Source organism: Bos indicus x Bos taurus, chromosome X (genome assembly GCF_003369695.1).
Source record: "Bos indicus x Bos taurus breed Angus x Brahman F1 hybrid chromosome X, Bos_hybrid_MaternalHap_v2.0, whole genome shotgun sequence".
Lineage (NCBI taxonomy): Eukaryota > Metazoa > Chordata > Mammalia > Artiodactyla > Bovidae > Bos > Bos indicus x Bos taurus.
The window spans coordinates 59,298,791-59,303,259 of NC_040105.1; the positions used below are offsets into that span (position 1 = coordinate 59,298,791).

A 4,469-nucleotide genomic window follows, 5' to 3' on the forward strand; every position below is an offset into this window, starting at 1 on the left:
AGAAATGCATATACTTCTGCTTCATTGACTACACTAAAGCCTTTGACTGTGTGGATCACAACAAACTTGGGAAAATTCTGAAAGAGATGGGAATACCAGACCACCTTACCTGTGTTGGGGATTTTCTCCCCAGGACTTGGAAGCGACGAACCTGAAAGAGGGACACTTGGACAGTCTCTTGCAAGGACTGACAAGTTTATTTCTGCAGTCAAGCTTTTTTATAGAAGTAGGAACAAAGAGCTTAAAGTATATGGTCAGCAGAGTGCATACGGAGTTAACACATAATCAGTAAAAACATTTCAAGGACAGCACGCTCTAAATGACTCATGGGCTTATCCCACAACCCGCTTTCACAAGTAACATCCCTATTAACTCTTGGCGCCAAGCATAACCAAAGGCAGGAGATGTTTTTCTGTCCGCAGTGCAAAGCCGGGTATTTCTGGCCCTTCACCATTTTCCCAAGGACTTTCTCCTTTTACGGCTATTTTGCACTACGCTTCCCAACAACCTGCCTCTTGAGAAACCGGCTACAGCTGGGACCAGACACAGAACAACAGACTGGTCAAAATTGGGAAAGGAGTACGTCAAGGTTATATACTGTCACCCAGCTTATTTAAACTCTATGCAGAGTACATTATGCAAAATGCTGGGTTGGATGAAACTCAAGCCGGAATCAAGATTTCCGGGAGAAATAGCAATAACCTCAGATATGCAGATGACACCACCCTAATGGCAGTTTATTTTATGCAGGTCTTTTCCTTCTCGTGTTGCTCTTGCATAGAGAAAGAAGTTCCTTTAGCGTTTGTTGTAAATCTAGTTTGGTGGTGGTGAGTTCTCCTAACTTTTGCTTGTCTGTAAAGCTTTAGATTTCTCCATCAAATCTGAAGGAGAGTCTTGCTGGGTAGAGTATTCTTGGTTGTAGGTTCTTCCCTTTCATCACTTTAAATATATCATGCCAATCCCTTCTGGCTTGTACAATTTCTGTCGAGACATCAGCTGATAGCCTGATGGGAGTTTGCTTGTATGTTGTTTGTCATTTTTCCCTTGTTGCTTTTAATATTTTATCTTTGTCTTTAAATTCTGTCAGTTTGATTACTATGTGTCTTGTTGTGTTTCTCCTTGGGTTTATCCTGCCTGGAACTCTCTGTGCTTCGTGGACTTGGTTGACTATTTCCTTTCCCATGCTAGGAAAGTTTTCAACTATTATCTCTTCAAATATTTTCTCAGGTCCTTTCCGTCTCTTCTCCATCTGAAACCCCTATATTATGAATATTGGTGCATTTAATGTTTTCCCAGAGGTCTCTTAGGCTGTCTTCATTTCTTCTCATTCGGTTTTCTTTACTCGATTTTGCAGCAGTCATTTCCACCATTTGTCTTCCAGGTCACTTCTCCGTTCTGCCTCAGCTATTCTGCTGTTGATTCCTTCCAGTGTATGGTTCTTCTGCTATTTTGTTCTTTAGTTCTTTTAGGTCTTTGGTAAACATTTCTTGAAAGTGAAAAGTGAAAGTGAAGTTGCTCAGTCGTGCCCGACTCTTTGCGACCCCATGGACTATAGCCTACCAGGCTCCTCCGTCCATGGGATTCTCCAGGCAAGAGTACTGGAGTGGGTTGCCATTTCCTTCTCCAGGAGATCTTCCCCACCCAGGGATCGAACCTGGGTCTCCCGCATTGCAGGCAGACGCTTTACCATCTGAGCCACCAGGGAAGCTCAGAGTGAAGTCGCTCAGTCGTGTCCAACTCTTTGCGACCCCATGGACTATAGCCTACCAGGCTCCTCCGTCCATGGGATTCTCCAGGCAAGAGTACTGGAGTGGGTTGCCATTTCCTTCTCCAGGAGATCTTCCCCACCCAGGGATCGAACCTGGGTCTCCCGCATTGCAGGCAGACGCTTTACCATCTGAGCCACCAGGGAAGCTCAGAGTGAAGTCGCTCAGTCGTGTCCAACTCTTTGCGACCCCATGGACTGTAGCCTATCAGGCCCCTCCGTCTATGGGATTTTCCAGGCAAGAGTGCTGAAGTGGATTGCCAGTTCCTTCTCCAGGGGATCTTCCCAACCCAGGAATCAAACCCGGGTCTCTCGCACTGCAGGCAGACGCTTTACTGTCTGAGCCACCAGGGAAGCCCACAAACACTTCTTGCATCTTCTCAATTCTTTTTCTGAGATCCTGGGTCATCCTCGCTAACATTATCCTGAATTCTTTTTCTGGAAGGTTGGCTATCTCCACTCCAGTTAGTTGTTTTTCTTGCAGTTTTGTCTTGTACCTTCACCTGGGATATAATTCTTTGCCTTTTCATTTTGATTAGCTTTCTGTGATTGCGGTTTTCCTTCATGAGCCTGTGGGACTGTAGTTCTTCTTGTTTCCTCTGTCTTCCCTCTGGTGCATGAGGCTAAATTGCTGTTGTGCAGTCCCTCAGTCATGTCCAACTCTTTGCGACCCCATGGACTGCAGCATGCCAGGCTTCTGTCTTTCACTGTCTCCTACAGTTTGCTCAAACTCATGTCCATTGAGTCGGTGATACCATCCAATCATCTCATCCTCTGTCGTCCCCTTCTCCTCCTGCCCTCAATCTCTCCCAGCATCAGGGTCTTTTCCAATGAGTCGGCTCTTCAGATCAGGTGGCCAAAGTATTGGAACTTCAGCTTCAGCATCAGTCCTTCCAATGAATATTCAGGGTTCATTTCCTTTAGGATTGACTGGTTTGATCTCCTTGCTCTCCAAAGTACTCTCAACTTCCTGATGGGAGCGACTTGCAATGGGAAAAAACAGGATGCTGCTCTAGTGGACAGGGCCGTACTCAGTAAAACTTTAATTCAGTTCTCTGTTGTGCTGATGGGTGGAGCTGTGCTCCCTTTTGGTTGTTTGTCCTGAGGTGACCCAGCCCTGGAGTCTACAGGCTCTATGGTAGGGCTGATGGTGACCTCCAAGGGGGCTTCTGTCAAGGGGCACTGCCAGGACTGCTGCTGCCAGGGCTTCAGTCCTGGTGGTGAGCCAATGCTGACCCATACCTCTGCAGGAGACCCTCCAACATTAGCAGGTAGGTCTGGTTCAGTCTCCTCTGGGGTCACTGCTCTTTTCCTGGTCCTAGTGCACACAGAATTTTGTACGTGTGCTCCAAGAGTAGAGTCTGTTTTCCCCAGTCCTGTTGAAGTACGGCAATCAAATCCTGCTGGCCTTCAGACTCAGATTCCCTGGGGATTCCTAGGCCCTTTGCAGGACCCCCAGGCTGGGAAGCTGGATGTGGGGCTCACAACTTTGACAACAGTGTGAGAATTTCTTTGGTATTACTGTTTTCCAGTTTGTGAGTCACCGACCGGGTGGGTATCAGATTTGCTTTTACTCAAGGTTGCACCCCTCCACCATCTTGGTGTGGCTTCTTCTTTGTCTTTGGATGTGGAGTATCTCTTCTGGTGGGTTCAGCATCCTCCTGTTGATGGTTGTTCTACAGCTAGTTGCAGTTGTGAGGTGCTCTCACAAGAAGAGATGTGTGTATGTCCATGTGTGCATGCATGGGTGCATATGTGTGATAGATTCAAGGGACTGGGTCTGGTAGGTAGAGTGCCTGAAGAACTAGGGACAGAAGTTTGTAACATTCATTGTATAGGAGGCAGTGACCAAAACCATCCCAAAGAAAAGAAAAATGGCAAGGTGGTTGTCTGAGGAGGCTTTACAAATAGCTGAGGAATGAAGAGAAGTGAACAGGAAGGGAGAAAGGGAAAGTTATACCTAACTGAATGCAGATTTCCAGAGAAGAGCAAAGAGAGAGATGAAGGCCTTCTTAAATGAACAATGCAATGAAATAGGGGAAAACAAGATCAGGAAAAATGGAGATATCCAGGGACCATTTCAAACAAGGATGAGCACGATAAAAGACAGAAACGGTAAGGACCTAACAGAAGCAGAGGTGATTAAGAAGAGGAGGCAAGAATACACAGAAGAACTATACAGAAAAGGTCTTAATGACCTGGAAAACCACGATGGTGTGGGCACTCACCTAGAGCCGGACATCCTGGAATGTGCAGTCAAGTGGATTTTAGTCAAGTGGGCATTACTACGAACAAAGCTAGTGGAGGTGACAGAATTCCAGCTTGGAGCTATTTAAAATCCTAAAGATGGTGCTGTTAAAGCACTGCACTCAATAGGTCAGCAACTTGGGAAAACTCCGTAGTGGCTACAAGACTGGAAAAGGTCACTTTCCATTCCAATCCCAAGGAAGGGGAATGCCAAAGCATGTTTAAACTGCCATACAGTTGAGCTCATTTCACTTTCTAGCAATGTTATGCTCAAAATCCTTCAAACTTAGGCTTCCACCAAGAACTTCCACATGTACAAACTGGGTTTCAAAGAGGCAGAGGATCCAGAGATCAGATGGCCAACATTTGTTGGATCATGCAGAAAGCAAGGGAATTCCAGGGAAAAAAAAATCTACTTCTGCTTCATTGCATACCCTAAAGTGTATGGATCCACAAC

General features: G+C 46.0%; 2 non-coding genes across 2 annotated transcripts; both read right to left on the reverse strand.

Moving 5' to 3' along the window:
• Positions 1 to 1,633: 1,633 nt before the first annotated feature.
• On the reverse strand, positions 1,634 to 1,705 carry TRNAC-GCA. The gene has a single exon. It is a non-coding gene; the product is annotated as a tRNA-Cys (tRNA).
• Positions 1,706 to 1,840: 135 nt separating this feature from the next.
• Positions 1,841 to 1,912, reverse strand: TRNAC-GCA. Its single transcript has one exon. It is a non-coding gene; the product is annotated as a tRNA-Cys (tRNA).
• Between the last annotated feature and the right edge of the window lie 2,557 nt (positions 1,913 to 4,469).